We start from the raw sequence: 20,384 nt of genomic DNA on the forward strand, positions 1-20,384 counted from the left end.
TATATTTCCCGCAATTGTTTTAATTAACTATCTCTTACCATCTGTTCTTGTAGGGTTGTGTTGGTGATATATAGACATGGTGATGATTCATATGGGTTTATATTATATCCTGATTTTTTGCTAAAAACCATTAATTGTTTCAGGTAGCTTTTTAGTTGGATTTATAGGATTTTCCAAGTATACCATCATATTATCTACATAAAGAGAGTTTTATCACCATATTGCCCATTCTGATTCCTTTAACTTCTTTTTCTTTTTTTTATTGCTATTGCTAGTGGGCATCCTTGTTTCACACCTGATCTTATTGGGAAGGCTTCTAGCTAATCCCTGTTACAAATAATGCTTTGCTAATGGTTTTAGGTAGATGATTCTTATCATTTTAAGGAAAAATGCATTTATACCTATACTTTTAAGTCGAGTTTTTTTTGCTTTGATAGTATTTTCCCCCCAATTTCATAAACAAAAGTTTTCAATATTCATTTTTATAAGATTTTGAGTTCCAAACTTTTTTCTCTCTCCCTCCCCTCTCTCTTCCCCAAGATGGCAAGCAATCTGATATAGGTTACACAGGTACAATCAGATTAAACATTTCAACATTAGTCATATTGTGAAAGAAGAATCAAAACAAAAGGGAAAAACCAAGAGAAAGAAAAAGCAATGACAAAAAAGGTAAAAATAATATGCTTTGATCTTCATTCAGACTTCATAGTTCTTTCTTTGGAGGTGAATAGTATTTTCCATCATGACTCTTTTGGAATTCTCTTAGAGCATTGTACTGCTGTGAAGAGACAAGTCTACCAAAGTTGATCATCACACAATGTTGCTGTTACTATGTACAATGTTCTCCTGGTTCTTCTCACTTCACTCAGCATCAGTTCAAGTAAGTCCAGGTTTTTCTGAAATCTGTCTTGCTCACATTTCTTATGGCACAATAGTATTCCATTACATTTATATACCTCAACTTGTTCAGCCATTCTTCAACTGATGGGCATCCCCCTTGATTTCCAATTCTCAGCCACCACAAAAAGCTACTACAAATATTTTTGTACATGTGGGTCCTTTTCCCTTTTTTATGATCTCTTTGTGATACAGACCTAGTGGTATTGTAGGATCAAAGAGAATTCACCATTTTATAGCTCTTTGGGCACAGCTCCAAATTACTCTCTTCACAACTCCACCAACAATGCATTATTGCTCCAATTTTCCCACATCTTCTCCAACATTTATCATTTTCCTTTTCTATCATATTTGACAATCTGATAGGTGTGATGTGGTACCTCAGAGTTGTTTTAATTTGCATTTCTCTAATCAATAGTGATCTAGAGCATTTTAAAATATGGCTACAGATATCTTTGATTTCTTTATGTGAAAACTGCCTGCTCATATCCTTTGACAATTGGGGAATGACTTGTATTTTTGTAAATTTATACACATATACATGTGTATATATATATATATATATATATATATATATATATATATATATATATATGTATATATATATAATGCATATATAACTATAAATTTGACTCAGTTCTCTACGTATTTTAGAAATGAGGGCTTTATGAGAAACACTGGCAGTAAAAATTATTTCCCAGCTTTCTGCTTTCCTTTTAATCTTGATTACATTAGTTTTGTTTGTGCAAACCCTTTTTAATTTAATGTAATATAATAATTTAATTAAAATTATGTATTTTGCATTTCATAATGTTATCTAGCTCTTGTTTGGTCATAAATTCTTCCCTTCTCCATAGATCTGACAGGTAAACTGTTACTTGCTCTTTTAATTTGCTTATGGTATCACTCTTTATGTCTAAATCATATACCTATTCTGACCTTATCTTGATATGTGGTGTAAGATGTTGGTCTATGCCTAGTTTCTGCCATAGTATTTTCCAATTTTCCCAGCATTTTTTGTCAAATAGTGAATTCCTATCCCAGAAACTGGAGTCTTTGGGTTCATTTCTTCTGCCCCAATAAAGAGACAGTTCTCAAGAGTTGCAAGTATCATCTTCCCATATGGGAATGTAAACTGTTGAACTTTATTGAATGACATGTTTTTTTTTCCTTTCCTGTTTACCTTTTTATGCTTCTCTTGAGTCTTGTATTTGAAGATCAAATTTTCTGTTCAGCTCTGGTCTTTTCATTAGGAATGATTGAAAATCCCTTCCATCTTTTCCGCTGAACATTTATACTCAATTTTGCTGGATAGTTGATTCTTGGTTGTAATCCAAGCTCCTTTGCCTTCTAGAATGTCATATTCCAAGCCCCTTCAGTCCTTTAATGTAGAAGCTGCTAAATCCTATGTAATCTTGAGTTTGGCTCCACAATATTGGAATTGTTTCTTTCTAGCAGCTTGAAGTATTTTCCTCTTGATCTGATAATTCTGGAATCTGGCTACAATATGTTTTGGTATCTCTTTCAGGAGATGATTGGTGGATTCTTTCAATGACTATTTTACCATCCCGTTCTAGGAAATCAGAGCAGTTTTCCTTGACAAGTTCTTTGAAATATGCTGTCCAAGTTCTTTTATTGATTATAGCTTTCAGGTAGTCCAATACTTTTTAAATTCTCTCCCTTGGTCAGTTCCTGTTTCCAGGTCAATTGCTTTTCCAATGAGGTGCTTTACATCGTCTTCTAATTTTTCATCCTTTTGATTTTGTTTGATTGATTCTTGATGTCTCACAGAGTCATTAGCTTCCATTTGCCTAATTCTAATTTTTAAGTAATTATTTTCTTCAGTCAGTTTTTATATCTCCTTTTCTATTTGGCCAATCCCACTTTTAAGGAGTTCTTTTCTTCAGTGGACTTTTTTTTTTCCTATTTGGCCAACTGTATTTTTTAAGGAATTGTTTTCTTCAGTAAATTTTTATTCTTCCTTTTCCAAGCTGTTGATTCTCTCTTGCATACGTCTCATTTATTTTCCCAGTTTTCTTCTACCTCTCTTATTTGACTTTTAAAATCCTTTTTGAGCTCTCCCAAGACAGCTTTTTGGGTTTGAGGCCAATTCATATTCCCTTTTGACCTTTGACATGTAGGTATTATGACACTGTTGTCCTCTTCTGAGTTTGTGTTTTGATCTTCCTGTCACCAGAGAAGATCTCTATGGTCAAGGTCCTATTTTGCCTCTTGCTCATATTTTTGCCTATTTTGTGGCTTTTAAAATTGAGCTCTGCTCCTGGGTCACAGGCGGCACCATCCTAAGCTTCTTGTGCTGGTGGCCAGGGGCCTGGTCATTGGCTTTGGCACTGGTGCCTCAGATGCTGATGGCCTGCTCACTGTGTTGGAGTGGTCTGGCATCATCATCTTTGTTGTTGTCTGGTTTCCAAGGCTGGCAATTTGCCTTTTGTTCTGGGGCTGGAGGTCTCACAGTTGGCCTGCTATGGGTCTCAGTTGACCTATGGGCCTCAGCTGCTGATTTGTGCTGTGGCTAGGAGCCAACCACTGGCTTTCCTGAACACCATCTACATTGGGTTGTGTTCCCCTTTTACGCAAGTGAGGCAGACCTTTCCTTGAAGTCCTTCTAAGTTATGTTAAGCTGGAAAATTGTTTCACTCTGTCTTTCTCTAAGTTCTGTTGCTCCAGATACCATCTAGAGGCTTGATTCAATGTTGTTTCCAAGGGAAACTGGGGAGAGCTCAGGGAACTTCCTTACTTTTCTCTGCTGTCTTCTCAAGTGTTTTTAATAGTAATGAATGTGGTATTTTGTCAAAAGCTTTTTTCTGAATCTATTGCTACAATCATGTGATTTTTGTTATTGATAAATTATGTGATAATTTCCTTGTGTTGAACCATCCTTCCATTCCTGGTACAAATCGCACTGGGCCATAATGCATAATCTTTGTGATATATTATTGTAGTCACCTAGCTAATATTTTATTTAGGATTTTTTGCAACAACATGCATTAGTGACATTGGTTTGTAATTTTCTTTCTCTGTTTTTGCTCTTCCTCCTTTAGGTACCAATACCATATTTGTTTCATAAAAGGAGTTTGGTAGGATCCTTCTTTACCTATTCCAAATAATTTATTTAATTTTGGAATTAGTTGATCTTTAAATGTTTGGTAGAATTCACTTGTAAATCCATCCAGTCCTGATGATGTTTTCTTTTGAAACTCATTTACAGCCTGTTCAATGTCTTTTCCTTAACAAGGGAAATGTTTCAAATGCACAAGTGGTCCTATTCCATCCCATCTTCTTCAGCAGATTACTCCCTCTATTTCACTACTCTCTTTTTTAATCTCTCTCTGTCTTCTAGCTGCTTCTTAATGATTATAAACATGTTCATGTCTTTCCTATCCTCAAAAAACCCTCAGCTGAGCCTTCCATCCTTGCTAGCTGTCATCAAGTATCTTTTCTCTTTTTCACGGATAAACCGACAATGGGTGCCTCTACTTCCTATCTCCTCACTCTATTCTTAACTCTCTACAGTCTGACTTCTAATCTCTACTGAAAGTATTCTCTCCAAACTCAACATTTCCAAAAGTGAACTTATTATCTTTTCCCTCTTATCTTCCCCTTTTATAAACACTTCTTTTCTTGTGGAGGACACCACTATCCTCATAATCACTCAGAGTCACAATCTATATGTCCTCCTTTATTCCTCACTTTTTCTCACCTCTGTATCTAATCATTTGCTCAGTTTATTCTACTGCTGCATCATCCCTTCTTTTCTCTGACACTGCCATTGTCAAGGTGCAGGATCTAATCATTCCAGAACTGGGTAATTATAATAGCTTTCTGGTTGGTCTCCCTGCTTCAAATCTTTCCCTTTGCCTCCATCCTACACTCAAGTGATTGAGTCAAAGGGATCTTACATTTCACCTCCAACCCCCATTCAATAAACTCTAGTGATTTGCTTTCACCAGCACTGTCACATCCTCTGATCGACTTTTAAAAATTTTCATAGCCCTTATCTTTCCTGTCTTTCCAGTGATAGTGGCCTTTTTTTGCTGCTCCTTACACAACACACTCCAAATCTCAACTATGGGCATTTTTATTACTTCTCCTCTATGTCTAGAACTCTTTCCCTTTGCATCTGCACCTCTTGTTTTCCTTACTTCCTTCAAGTCCCAGATATAGTTGTGGCTTTTTAAAGCAGACTTTTCCACTCTTCCTTAATCTTTTTTTAAAAATTAATTTTATTTTTAAAAATTAATTTAATTTTTTATTTTAATAGTATTTTATTTTCCCCAATTACACATTAAGAGAAATTTTTAGCATTCATTTTTACTAGATTTTGAGTTCCTAATATTTCTCACTTCTTCCTTCCCCACCTTTCTTCTGAAAATGGTAAAGAAATTGATATCGTTTATACATGGACTATCATGTAAAGCATATTTCCTTATTTGTCACAATTGTGGAAGAAGAAACAGATCAAAAGGAAATAAAATAGTAAGAAAAAATAAAGTAAGTGATAAAAATATGCTTTGATCTGCATTCTGAGTCCATCGGTTCTTTATCTGGATATGGAGAACATTTTCCTTTTTGAGACTTTTGTACTTGTCTTGGATTATGGTGTTGCTGAGAAGAGCAGAGTCATTCATAGTTTATCATCACATGATGCTGCTGATACTATGTATGATGTTTTCTGATTTCTTCTCATTTCACTTTGCACCAGTTTGTACAAGTTCTGGATTCTGCCTGTTCATCATTTCTTATTGCACAATAGTATTCCATTATATTAATATTACACAGTTTGTTCAGCCATTCCCCAATTGATGGACATCCCCTCAATTTCCAATATTTTGCCATCACAAAAAGGGCTGCTATAAATATTTTTGTACATGTAGGTCCTTTTCCATTTTTAATGATCTCAGACCTAGCAGGGGCATTGCTGGATCAAAAGGTATGCACAGTTTGGTTGCCCTTTGGATATAGTTCCAAATTGCTCTCCCAAAATGGTTGGACCAGTTCACAATTCTACCAACAATGCATTAGTGTCCCAGTTTTCCCACATACTCTCAAATATCTATCATTTTCCTTTTTTTGTCATATTAACCAATCTGATTGGTCTGAGATGGTATCTCAGAGTTGTTTTAATTTGCATTTCTTCAATCAAAAGCAATTTAGAGTCCATCTTCATATGCCTATTGATATATATATATTATATATATATATATATATACATATATATATATATGTATATATATATATATATATATATATATATATACATATATTTTATTTCTTCATCTGAAAACAGCCCATTCATGTCCTTTAACCATTTATCAATTGGGGAATGGCTTCTACTCTCATAAATTTAACTCAGTTCTCTATTACTTGATAAATGAGGCCTTTATGAGAGACACTTATTGTAAAAATTGTTTCCCAAACTTCTGCCCTCCTTCTACTCTTGGGATGCTTTGGCCCTGCCTGTACAAAAGCTTTTCAACTTAATATGATCAAAATTATTTATTCTACATTTTGTAATGCTCCCTATCTCTTATTCAGTCATGAGTTCTTTACCTCCCCATAGATCTGCCAGGTAGACCACTCCTTGCTGTTCTGCTTTGATTGCTTCATTGCCTATGGCACTTTTTAGCAAGAAATAGTTTCCTACTTCATTTCTTTTAATTAGGTACATTTTTGCTTTTTACTTTGTCTAAAATCAGGATTGCTACCTCTGCTTTTTTTTTTTACTTCAGCTGAAGCATAATAGATTCTGCACCAGCTCCTTACCTTTACTCTATGTGTGTCTCTCTGCTTCAAGTGTGTTTCTTGCAAGCAACACATTGTAGGATTCTGGTTTTTGATCTACTCTGCTATGTGCTTCCATTTTATGGGAGAGTTCATCCTATTCACATTCATAGATATGATTACTACCTGTGTATTTCCCTCCATCCTATTCTTCCTCCTGTTTGTCCTCTCTCTCCTTTCACCCTTTCCCACCTCACCAATGTTTTTCCTTCTGTCTACCACTTGCCCTCATTTGCCCTCCTTTATGTAAGTCCCCCACCTGCCCCCCTTTACTTACTTACTCTCTTCCCCTCCTACTTCCTTGTTGGGTAAGATAGATTTCTATATTCATCTGATTGTGTATATTATTCTCTCTTTGAGCCAATACTGATGCGAATAAGGTTCAATCAATGCCTATTGCACCCCACACCCCATCTTCGCCTCACTGTAATAAGTCTTTTTCACCTCTTCATCTGAGATTATTTGCCCCATTCTACCTTCCCCTTCCTTCTGCACCCTTTATACTCCTCTCTGCCATTCTTTATTTTTTTATGTCATTCCTTCAAATTTACCTTATACCCATATCCTCTGTATATGTAGATTCATTTTTTCTGCACTGTTAGTGATGCAGTTTTTAAGAGTTACAAGTATTATCTTCCCACGTAGGGATGTAAACAGTTTAGCTCTATTGAATCCCTTATGTTTTCTTTTTACTTTTTCACATGTTTATACCTCTCTTGGGTTTTGATATTGAAGATCAAATTTTTGGTTTAGTTCTGGTCTTCTCCTTATGAAGGCTTAACATCCTTCTATATCGCTGAATGACCATTTTTCCCCTTTGATGCATTATGCTTCATTTTGCTAGGTAAGTGATTCTTGGTTGTAGTCCTAGCTCCTTTGCCCTCTGGAATATTACATTTCAGGACCTCTGATCCTTTAAGGTTGCAGCTGCCAGGTCCTGTGTGATCCTTATTGTGACTCCCCAATATTTGAATTGTTTCTTTGTGGTTACTTGTAGTATTTTTTCCTTGACCTAACGGTTTTGAAATTTGACTATAATGTTCCCTGGGTTTTTTATTTTGGTATCTTTTTCCTGAGGTGATCAGTAGATTCTTTCAATGGCTATTTTGCCCTCTGGTTCCAGGACATAAGGACAGTTTTCCTTGAAAATTTCTTGAAAGATGCTGTCCAGGTTCTCTTTTTGATTATGGCTTTTAAGTAGTCCAGCGATTCTGATGTTGTCTCTCCTGGATCTATTTTCCAGGTCAGTTGTTTTTCCCATGAGTGATTTTTTATTTTCTTCCATTTTTGTATTGTTATGAATTTGTTTGATTGATTCATGATTTCTCATAGAGGTATTGTTTTCCTCTATTGGCTTTTGTACTTTCTTTTTCATTTGGCCAATTCTATTTTTAAACAGTTTTCCAGGCTGTTGACTTTTTCTTCATAATTATCTTGCATCACTCTCATTTCTTTTCCCAGTTTTTCTTCTATCTCTATGATTTTTTCTTTCTTGTTAAAATTAATTTATTTTTAGTTTTCAACATTCATTCCACAAGATTTTGAATTCCAAGTTTTCTCCTCATCTTTTCCCTCCCTATACCTCAAGATGGCATGTATTCTGAATAACCCTTCCCCCCATCTGCCCTCCCATCTATCACCCCCTCCCCTTATCCCCTTCCTCTTTTATATTCCTGCAGGGCAGGATAGATTTCTGTACCCCATTGCCTGTATCTTATTTCCTAGTTGCATGTAAAAACAATTTTTAACATTTGTTTTTAAAACCTTGAGTTCCAAATTCTCTCCCTCCCTCCCTCCCCACCTACCTTCCCTGAGAAGGCAAGCAATTTGATATGTTATACATGTGTAGTCATGCAAAACACTTCCATAGTAGTCATGTTGTGAAAAACTAAATATATTTCTCTCCATCCTATCCTGCTCCCATTTATTCTGTTCTCTCCTTTGTCCCTATCCCTCATCAAAAGTTTGCTTCTGATTACCCCCTCCCTGAGTCTTCCCTCCCTTCTATCACCCCTCTCTCTCTTATCCCCTTTCTCCCTACTTTCCTGTAGGGTAAGATAGATTTCCATACCCAATTGAGTGTGTAAGTTATTCCCTCCTTAAGCCAAATCCAATGAGAGTAAGGTTCACTCATTCCCTCTCACCTCCCTCCTCAACCCTTCCACTGTAAAAGCTTTTTCTTGCCTCTTTTATGTGAGATAATTTACCCTATTCTACCTCTCCCTTTCCCCTTCTCCCAGTACATTTCTCTCTTACCCTTTAATTTTATGTTTTAGATATCATCCCTTCATATTCAACTCACCCTGTGCCCTATGTCTATATATATTTCTTCCAACTATCCTAGCAATACGAAGCGTCTCATGAGTTCCAAATACCATCTTTCCATGTAGGAATGTAAAACAGTTCAACTTTAAGAAGTCCCTTATGATTTCTCTTTCCTGTTTACCTTTTCATGCTTCTCTTGAGTCTGGTATTTGAAAGACAATTTTTCTATTTATCTCTGGCTTCTCAAGAATGCATTAAATTTCTCTTCATCATTGAATGTAAAATTTTCCCCTCATTGATTATTCTCCATTTTGCTGAGTAGGTGATTCTTGGTTTTAATCCTATCTCCTTTGGCCTCTGGAATATCTAATTCCAAACCCTCAGATCCCTTAATGTAGAAGTTGCTAAATCTTGTGTTATCCTGATCGTGTTTCCACAATACTTGAATTGTTCCTTTCTGACTGCTTGCAATATTTTCTCTTGACCTGGGAACTCTGGGATTTGGCTCTAATAATCCTAGGAGTTTTCCTTTGGGGATCTGTTTCAGGAAGTGATCAGTGGATTATTTAAATTTCTATTTTACCCTCTGTTTCTAGAATCTCAAGGCAGTTTTCTTTGATAATTTCTTGAAAGATGATGTCTAGGCTCTTTTTTTGATCATGGCTTTCAGGTAGTCCAGTAATTTAAAATTCTCTCTCCTGGATCTATTTTGCAGGTCAATTGTTTTTCCAATGAGATATTTCATATTGCCTTCTATTTTTTCATTCTTTTGATTTGATTTTACAACATCTTGATTTCTCATAAAGTCACTAGGTTTCAATTGCTCTATTCTAATTTTAAGGAAGTAATTTCTTCAGTAGCTTTTGGACTTCCTTTTCCATTTGCCCAATTTTGCTTTTTAAAGCATTCTTTTCCTCATTGACTTTTAGGACCTCTTTTGCCATTTGGATTAGTCTATTTTTTAAGGTGTTATTTTTTTCCAATATATTTTTGGGTCCCCTTTAGCAAGCTGTTGACTTGTTTTTCATGATTTTCTTGCATCACTCTCATTTCTCTTCCCAGTTTTTCCTCTACTTCTCTCACTTGCTTCTCAAAATCTTGTCTGAGCTCTTCCATGACCTGTGACCAATTCATATTTTTCTTGGAGGCTTTGTATGTAGGAGCTTTGACTTGGTTGTCTTCTCCTGATTGTCTGTTTTGATCTTCTTTGTCACCAAAGTAAGATTCTATACTCTGAGTATTTTTGCTCTGGTTGATCATGTTCCCAGTCAATTACTTGACTTTCAGACTGTTAAGGTAGGGCTCTGCTTCCAGTGTGGAGGGTGTACTTTCCCAAGCTTCAGGGGTTTTGTGTAGCTGTTTTCAGATATACTTCTAGGGACCTGTAAATTTTCAGTTCTTCCAAAGCGACATGGTCAAAGGTGACATGTTTACTCATTTCCTAGCCTGTGCTCTGGTCTATGAGTGATTACAAACACTCTTTTCTGCCTTAGAACTGTGAGGAGGATTCTCTCTGCACCGCTGCCACAAGCTCCATCACACCAGTGCTTCTCCTCGCCCCAGAACTACCACCCAGGATCATGACTCATGACTGGAACCCAGATTCAAGCATGGACAAAGCAAGAGAATCCTGCCTCAGCACCAGCAAAGAGATCCTTGTAATCCATCTCTGATCAGCTATTCAATCCCCCCACCGTCTGTGGGCCGAGAGCTCTGGAAGCAGCTGTCACTGCCCCGGGGTTGTGCCAGGACTGAGGCTGGACCACATTCTTCTGTCACCCAGGTCCAACAGACCTTTCCTACTGACCTTCTAAGTTGTCTTTGGTGTTTTTGGGTTAAGAAGTCTGGAAACCGCTACAGCTGCTAGTGATTCAGTCTCCTGAGGTCTGCTCTGAGTTCACTGAGGCCTGGTGTTTGCCTGCCTGGCACATGCTGAACTGTGCTCCTCTCCCAGCCCCACACAGCAGAACTTTTCGCATCAACCATCCAGGTGGTCTTGGGCTAAAAATTTGTTTCACTGTCTTTTTGTGCGTTCTGCTGGTCTAGAATTTGTTTAGAAGTATTTTTTACAGGTATTTGGAGGGGTTTGGGGGAGAGCTCAAGCAAGTCACGCTTTACTCCACCGTCTTGACTCTGTCCCTCTCTTTATGATTTTTAAGTTCCTTTTTGAGCTCTTCCATGAGATCTTTCTGGGCTTGAGGCCATTTCCTGTTGTTCTTTGGGATTTTGCCCATTAGTAATTTTGTCATTATCGTCCCCTTCTGAGTTTATGTCCTGGTCTTCCCGGTCCCCATAGTAACTTTCTATAGTCAGATTCTTTTTGTTGTTGTTGTTAGTGTTTTCTGTTCATATTCGCCTCTTCCCCATTTTGGACCTTTTCCCTTTCTTTTAAATTTGAACTCTGCTCCCAAGGTGGAAGGGGCACTGTCTCTGGCTTCTTGTGCTAGTAGCTGCAGGCCCTGGCTGTTTACCTGGTGCTTCACTAATGTTGCCCAGAGGACCACAGGGGACCCTTGTGTCTGATGTTGCTCTGAGGTGGTGGGGTAGGGGTTGGCTGGTGCTACTGGAGGCCATAAGGGTCTGACAGCTTACCTGGTGCTGAGCCAGGAGTCCTAGTGGTAGTGGGTGGTGTGTGCTGAGGCCCTGGGATGTTTGTGCATTTCCTAGTGGCTACCTAGAGGGCTGCCTGTTGGCTCGGGGCTCCTCTTGTGCTGGACTGGGGCTGGCTGGTGCCTTTGCTTTGGCACCTGTAGGGTAGGTGTCTTCCTATTTGCTCAGGGCTGTGCTTCATGAAGCACGTGGAGGCCTGGCTGCTGGAGACTGCCTATTTGCTCAGGGGACACTGAAGCCCATGGTGATTCTGGGAGCTGGAGGAAGCCAGTTCCTCTGGCTATGCTAAGGCATGTGGGGAGGGAGTCCTGGTGTTGACATTTGCTGCTCCACCACACTAGGGCTCAGGATCTCCTGTTGGTTTGCTGCTAGCTTGCTGGTATACTTCCCACCCTGGGCTGAGCTCCCTTTTCACCTGAGTGAGATGGACCTTTCTTGCCAATCCTTCAAGTTTCTAGGGCTAAAAGATTATTCCCCTGTGTTTGTTTTTTTTTTTTGCTGGCTTTGCTGTTCTAGAATTTGTTTTGGGGTTCTATTTTATGGTTATTTGGAAGTGAGTATGGGAGAGTTTACTGCTTACTCCACCATCTTGGCTCCTGAAAGTCCAGTCTTCCTTAACCTAAATTCCTTCCCACAGAATTCATCTCCTATAGACCACTGGACTTGAATTTAGGATGTCCTGCATTCAAATTCAGCTGCAGACGTCACTAGTTATGTGATCCTGGACAAGTCACTTAACCTCCATGTGCCACAGTTTCTTCATCTGTAACATGTAAAATACTGTTACTATTAATAGCACCTACCTCCCAGGGTTGTTGTGTGTATAAAAATATACTTGTAAATAACTTTGCCAACCTTAAAGTGCTAAATAAATATTAGCTGTTATTATGTATTTTATTTGTACATAGTTGTTTGCATGTTGCCGCCCCATTAGACTGTGATCTCCTTGAGGGTAGAGTCTGTTTTTGTTGTTATTTTGACTTTCTTCTTATTCCAAACTTTTAATCAAGTGCCTGGCACAGAGTAAGTGCTTAATAAACTCTTGTTGACTTAATTTGAAAACTGGCCCTGGAGTAAAATCCAGGCAACCAAATTCAGCAACTCAATCCAGTAACCCAAGCAGGAGTGTTGGGTAAATTGGAGAAAACAATAAACTACAGGTCTCCAAAAGAGAGACTCACTACTTGGCAGTGGTGAGGAAAGACTCAAAGAAACCAAGCAAGAGATCAAAAAAAAAAAGAGGAACAAATATTTTGCAGGATAGAATCAGAAGGAGAATAAATAGCTTAGAATAGAAAGTGCTAAACCTAACCTCACCAAGTAATGGACTCTGAAAGGTAGAAAAGACCAAACAGAAATCAATTATTCCAAGAGACAACAAAAAAAAATTTAGATCAAAATCAAAACAATAATAGATAGAACATATATAATATCTAATGTCAAAAATAACTAACCTTAAAAACATATCAAGGAGAAACAATTTAAGAAGCATTGGACTGAAAATCACATTAAAGAAAAAAGATCTCTACACTATGTGTAAAGAAATCAGAAACAAAGACTCCCCATATCTAGAAAAAAATCCACTGATCACCTACTGAAAGGAACCCCAAAAGTATAAGTACCAGGAATGCATAGCTAAAACCCAGAAGTACCAAAAAAATATTGCAAGCATCTTGAAAGGAGCAATTTAATCACCAAGGAAATACAGTCAGAATAACACAAGACCTGAAGGTACTACTAAAAATCAGAAGAAATCTTGTAACATAGTATTTCAAAAATCCAATAAAGACAGGTTTACAATCAAGAACAATGTACTAAAAAGCCTAGTATAATCCTACTTGTGTGGTGGTAGAGTTAGGAGAATGGACCTCTGATGGAATAGGGAAGTATGAAGAATTTTTGATGAAAAGACCAGAGCTGAGTAGAAACTTTAAAATGAAAACACAAGAGTCAAGAGAAACATAGAAAAGGTAAATTTATTTGATTAATTGAAAAGGACTGTATGATGTTGTAGTACTAGCATTCTAATATGGGAGAAGAACAAATGTCCTTTCAGAAGCTTAATGTATTCAAAGGAAATTAAATAAGAAAAACAGAGGACCTGGGAGTGGATTGGTTATGGTCTGAGGGTTTTAAGTTGGGAAAAAGAAAGGAGAGTAAAAGGAATATAGCAGCATAAAGAAAAGGAAGAGGAATGGAATTTGTGATTTCTTGTAACTGTAGTGCATAAGAAGAAGAGTATATACAAACATGGAGGAAGGAGTAGGGGAAAAGTAACATCATCTGAACCTCACAGACAAAGGAGAATTAAATACATATATAGAGTCTAGTGTAGAAATACATCAAATTGAACAGGGAAACAATCAAGTATTGTGCGGGGGAAGCATGATGAGAGGAGAGATAATACCAAAAAAGGAATGGTCACAAGCAAAATAAATTTTCTCATCCTGAAAGGCAGATAGAAGGATAGGATTAATAAAAAAAAAAGAAAGCAAAGAATCAAAATCTAAGGGGATGGCGTGCTCATCAATGGGGAAAGGCTGAACACATTATAGTATATAAATTTAATGTAATATTATTTACCTATAAGGAGACAGTTGCAGAGATTCCTAGCTAATACAAACTAATGTAGAGAGAAGTGAGCCAAATAACATTTGGTATCTGAGAACAACGTTGTGAAAAAAGACAGCTATAGAAGATTTGAAAACTTGATTAATGCAATGACTACATCTCACAAGACTTATGATGCATCAAATTATCTACCTTTTGACAAAGGGGTGATGGTTTCAAGGTTCAGAAAGTGATATGTGTTTTTGGACATGACCACTGTATAGATTTGTTTTACCTGACTGTGCTTACTTGTTAGAATTTTTTTTTGTTTTTCTCCATTTTTAGTTGGGGGAAGTGGTATTTAGCGACACTGATGCAAAAAAGAAAAAAAAGAGAGAGTCATTAAAACATTTAACGTGCCTAGAAGGAAGGAAGTTCAGAAGGAACTACAGACTTATAGAAACATTTTGAAAGTAATGCGTGAAATTATTCTATACTTTAAAAAAACTAAGTTTTATAAAATGTAAATACACGGTTTCATAAAATTGCTCCTTGGGGGTCTTCTATTGCATATATGGAAATACATTTTGTTGCTTAAGTTCAAAATAAATAAAAAAAGAAAAAAAAAGATTGCCAATGTTTTAAATTTGACAGGAATCTCCCCTATTCCCTCCTCCCCCTGCTCCCTGGAAAAGAATACCAGATATAACAAATAAATTATGCTCTAATCCTTGAAACCTCTAGGCTTCAGAGACTTCCCAGGGAGAAGGCTCCTGATCCAGGCTATCTGCCTCTGGTCTAGTCACTACAGGGAATTCTGCAGGGCTCCAGAAGTCTTTCCCAGACCTGATCCACTTTGAGTGCCTGATTCCTCATAGGTAGGTAGAGTACTGGGCCTGAGGAATACCTAAGTTCAAGTCCAGCCTTAGATACTTATTGGCTATGTGACCCTAGGCAAATCACTTAACCTGTCTGGCTCAGTTTCCTTAACTCCTCAATGGAAGATAATAATAATACCACAGGGTTGTTGTAACAATCAAAGGAGATAATATTTATAAGCATTTATCATAACGTCTGGTACATAATAGGTGCTATATAAATACTTATTCCCTTCATCTTCCCTTCCCCCCCTAACCCTCCTTTCTTCTTCCCTTCTATATTTTTGTCAAAGCATCAATCTCAGTCACACAAGTTCTAAACTCCTTTTTCACCTTCACACCATAGATACAATCTGCTATGACGTCTGATAATTCTATCTTTACAACATCCACTATATAGATATCCCCTTCCCTCCATTCAGTCATCTACCACCCTACTACAGGCCACTTCACATTTAGATTATTGCAATGGTCTTCTGATTGGCTTTTTTGCTTGAAGTTTTGCCACTCCAGTCTATCCTCTACCAGATGCTAAAGTGATCTACCTAAAACACAGGTCTGACCATACTACTACCCTACTCAATAAACTCCAGTGGCTTCCTGTTACCTCCTGGTCAAATATAAAGTCCTTTAACACCTGGTCCCTTCCTACCTTTCAAGTCTTCTTTCACTGTACTCTCCTCCACATAGTCTATAATCTAGCAACACTGGCCTTCCTTAAACTGGACAGCTCAGCTCTATGCTTCATTTTCACTTGATGTCCTCACACCTGGAATGCTCTTCCTCCTCAGCTCAGGTTCCTGACTTTCCAGGCTTCTTTCAAGACTTAGTTCAAATTTCACTTTCTGCAAGAGAATTTTCCTGCTATGCTTCCCATCAATCTCCTCACTCCTCACTTTGTGGGGTGTGATTCCCCTGATTTATCGTTGTTTACATATCATCTCCTCCATTAGAATCAGCTTCTTGAGGGCAGGAATTGTGTTTTTGCCTTTTTCGTATATGCCTTACTCTCACCCCCAGTATTTAGAGTATTCAGCTCACAGCAAGCACTTACATGCTTTTTTGACTGGTTGACAAGTTCTATTCAACTTTTTCTTTACTCTTAACTTCATAATGTAATGGAGTTCTAGTGCATATAGAGACCCCATCCACTTGCTAAAGATGGCATCTCTGTGTGGAAAAAACTATTCCAGGAGGATGGTGATGACTGGAGTATGTGTGAATATTCTATAACTCGTTCTTGTTGGCCTTTCATATCACTGGGAGGACTTTTTTTCATTGGATACATAGCCAGAATCTTTGGCATTTTTGCAAGTGCCTGAGTCAGCTCCAGCTATCTTTTTATTGTATTTGAGTCTGGAGGTGACTCCTTCACTCATGAGAGAAAGATGGTTTAATGAGAAAGTCTACAAGGCCTTTGCTAAGGCCATAATGCCACCTAACAATGGGTCTGGGTCCTTGTCTTTCTTTTTTTCTTGTTCTAGGTGAAGGCAGTTTTGTTTATATATACGTATATATGTATGTATTTATATGTATATGTGCATACATATTCACATATGTGTATATATACACCCATACATACACATACATATACACACATGTATACGTGTATATGTGTGTGCATATAAATATATACATATGCATGTATATGTATATATACACACATATACACACATACACACATATGTATATATGTGTATGTGTGTATATATGTGTGTGCATATAAATATATAAATATATGTGTGTGTATGTATATACACATACATATATACACACATATACATATGCACACATACGTGCACACACATATACATATGTGTGTATGTGTTTATATGTGTGTGTATATACATATATAAATATATGTGTGTGTATGTATATACACACATACATATATACACACATATGTATATGTGTGTGTATGTGTATATAAATATAAATATATATGTATGTGTGTGTGTGTGTGTGTATGTGTGTATATAATCCCAACTAATTTGGAACCCAAAGTTTTAAAAACAAAAGTTAACAAAAATGTTTTCACAGACAACTGGGAAATAAGATATGCAGGAAATGGGGTATAGAAATGTATCCTGCCCTACAGGAAAATTGAAGGGGAAGGAGATGAGGGGGGAGACAGAAGGGAGGGCAGAACAGGAGAAGGGCTATTCAGAATGCATGCCATCTTGGGGTGGGGGGAGCGATGAGATGGGAGAAAGTTTGGAGCTCAAAATCTTGTGGATGTGAATGATTAAAACTAAAAATAATTAATTAAAAAAATAAATAGCAAAGTTAAGTGGGGCTCTGTTTGCGGGATGGAGGGTGCATTGTCCCAAGCTTCATGGGTTTTGTGCAGCTGTTTTCTGAGATACTTCTAGCTACCTGTAAGTTTTTGGTTCTTCCAAGGTCATATCGTCATAATTCACTACTCTTCTAGTCTATGCTTTGGTGTATGAACCACCAGAAAAACTTTTTTTTTCTGTCCTGGAACTGTGAGGAGGTTCCCCCCTCCACTGTTGCTGCAAGCTCTAGTGTGCTAATGCTCCTCTTCACCATGGGATTGCTACCCAGAACTGTGACCTGGATATGAGTATGGGCAAAGCAACAGAGTCCTGTCTCAGTGCTTAGCAAAAAGACTCCTGTAATCTCCTTCTGACTAGTTGTTTGACTCCTTTACTGTCTGTGGGCTAAGAGCTCCAGAAAAAAACCACAGCTGCTGCTGATACAGTCACTCCCAGGACCTGCTCCTGGTTTGCTGTGGCCAGGGCTGTGCTGGCATGGCCTGTGTTGGAGTGTGTTCCACTCTCACCTAGGTGCAACAAACCTTTCCTGCTAATCTTCTAAGCTGTCTTTGGCATCTGTGGGCTGAGAGGTCTGGAAACCACCACTGCTGCCAGTGATTCAGTTGCCCCGAGGCTTGCTCTGAGTTTTCTGGGGCCCAGTCTGCACCTGCACTGGACTATGCTCTTCTCTCACCCTTGTGCAACAGACCTTCCAGTTCTTGGGCTAAAAATTTGTTTTACTCTGTCTTTTTGTGGGTTGTGCTGCTCTAGAATATGTTTAGAGTCATTTAAAAATGTGTTTGGAAGGATTTGGGGGAGAACTCAGGTAAGTCCCTGCCTTTACTCTGCCATCTTGCCTCTGCCTCCCCTAGGATGATTTGTGACCTTGTTCAAATCACTTAACTTCTATGGACCTCAGCTTCTTCATGTATAAAATCAAAGAGCTGTACTTAATGGCTTCTGAGGTCCCTCTAGCTTTAAGCATATGATCCTATGATCCCTGGTTCCCTTCATTTCAGTGTCCAGATTTATTAGGTGATCAGTTTTAGAGGAAGAAGTTGAGTTCTTTAGCTTAGTCCTTTGAACCCTGGGCCCTGGCCTTATTTACAACTGTATTCCTTTTCGAGTTTGGATTAGAACAGATTATTTCCTAGGTCTTCTTTGTCTCTCAGATTTTGTGATTCTATCTGACAGAGGATTTTTGGTCTTTTCTTTTATGGGAACAATGTCACAGAATATTTGAAATTCAGATGATGTGAAAAAAATCTAAATTGAAGAAAACTGTAATGATCTGTCGTATGGCTATGATTAGAAGATCTTCTTTGGTCAATGATACAAATGATTAAGAAATAGAAAAGAGGAAGACAGAACTCTTCTACGCTTTCAAAAAGAATTTGGTATTGTCCCTAGCAGGTGGTTGATACTCAATAAATACTATTTGTCATACCCAATGCTTCCTGGCTCTGAAATTCATATGTTTTATATCGTTTATTTTTCATGAATGGTGAAAACAGCTTTTGATGACAGATATGGTTTAAAACAGGAAGAGGAGAAAGTAAGGAGGACTCAGCATTTTGAAAACTGATTTTTGGAACCCTTCCTCTAATCTGAAGTCCTTCTGCTTATCTGTTTCCTCTGAGCAAGGAAATGGGTAACAAACATTTCCTGCCCAAGTTACTAGAATTATAGACGATTCTCCTGATTCAGGTTGAGACATATGTCTTCCAGGGTAGTTCAGAGCTATTGAAGATCCATGGGGGAATAGGGATACTGAAGGCCAAAGTCCAGAAAGGTAAATTTTCTATCTGACTGCTCTAAGTGTGGGTATGGGCCTATAAGCATTGTTACAAAGAAGGAAGAAGTAGTGCCTGACATGTAAGGAGGTATTGGATGGAAAACCTTATTTTCCAGAAAAAGAAAAGTATGGTGAATACCCAGCATCTGGGCTCTTACATTACAGGCTCAGTTGAGCTGTTATATCATGGTTCTTTGAAACAGTGCTTGGGAAACAGGTGGTTACTTCTACAGAGAGTGTTGGAAACAGAAACTAATCTGCACACACACACACACACACACACACACATACACACATACATACATACATACATACATACATGTCTGAGTTCAGCATTATGAGCACAGACTGTATTTACATATATATGTATGATTTGTACTCAGTAATGCTTGTTAAGGATATATCACAAACTCCTCTAAGAATAGGGACAATGCACTATGTATTATTGTACTATGAGGTTAACCTTATTGCTGTCTTGGTTCTCACCTCCTTGAATGAACTCCAAGAATGCTGCAGGCTTCAGAGACATAGCTAGGTGATCAGAAAGGGGTTTGTGAAGTTGAAGCCTCAAGTGTCATCTCCAATAGTCCTCTGCAAGGTCTCATGTTGAGGAGGTTGAGGCATCTGGCTGCTCAGCTTAGGCCTTTTCTAGCTAGAGCATGTTGCTGTAACTCTATTATTTGCAGATTTGCCTGACACAAGGAAAAGTTTAGGATTGATGTGTATCTACATGAAACAAATCAGTCTAGAATGACATCCTGGGTCTGGACTTCCGAGGTGAAGGGAGCCAGGGCCCTGAGTTCAAGCTCCTTTATTTAAACTTCAGTCTGGTTGCAGAATAATCATTGGTTCCATTAGCTCCTGGAACCATGAGAAAGTGTACGCTATGCCAGGGGGAAATGCCTGTAATCCAGGAGCTTACTTGGTTTTTCTTCGAGCCCAGCCTTGAGAGCTCATTTAGTCCCAACTCCCTCATACGCCTTTTCATTTCCCATACATCTATTCAGATAAATAACTTGGTGAATATTAGGAGTAGAAAAGGATGGAAAAAATAGTTTCCAGTACTCTTCTGCTGGTCTTCAGGTTGAAGTCACATTAGCTCCTCAGACTAGCCCTCCACACTCCTGTTTTTCCAGGGCAGGTGATTGTGATTTTCAACTTGTTTCTAGAGGAGAACCTTTTAGAATTAGTGTTTGTCACTGTGGTAGTTACCATATCCACAGTGACACAGACTAAGTCAAAATCATCTCATAGATCTTGAGACTGAGCTAAAGAGAACAAAAGATCACAGGATCATAGACTTAGAGCTGA

At 37.9% G+C, this 20,384-nt stretch overlaps 1 long non-coding RNA gene across 1 annotated transcript; it reads left to right on the forward strand.

Moving 5' to 3' along the window:
- The first annotated feature begins 13 nt into the window (after positions 1-13).
- LOC110203942 (uncharacterized) lies at positions 14-14,674 on the forward strand. The gene is made up of 3 exons (XR_002323136.2): positions 14-669; positions 767-880; positions 10,458-14,674. It is a non-coding gene; the product is annotated as an uncharacterized LOC110203942 (long non-coding RNA).
- The last annotated feature ends 5,710 nt before the right edge of the window (positions 14,675-20,384 follow it).

Source organism: Phascolarctos cinereus, unplaced genomic scaffold (genome assembly GCF_003287225.1).
Source record: "Phascolarctos cinereus isolate Bilbo 61053 unplaced genomic scaffold, phaCin_HiC Scaffold_3;HRSCAF=262, whole genome shotgun sequence".
NCBI classification, from domain to species: domain Eukaryota; kingdom Metazoa; phylum Chordata; class Mammalia; order Diprotodontia; family Phascolarctidae; genus Phascolarctos; species Phascolarctos cinereus.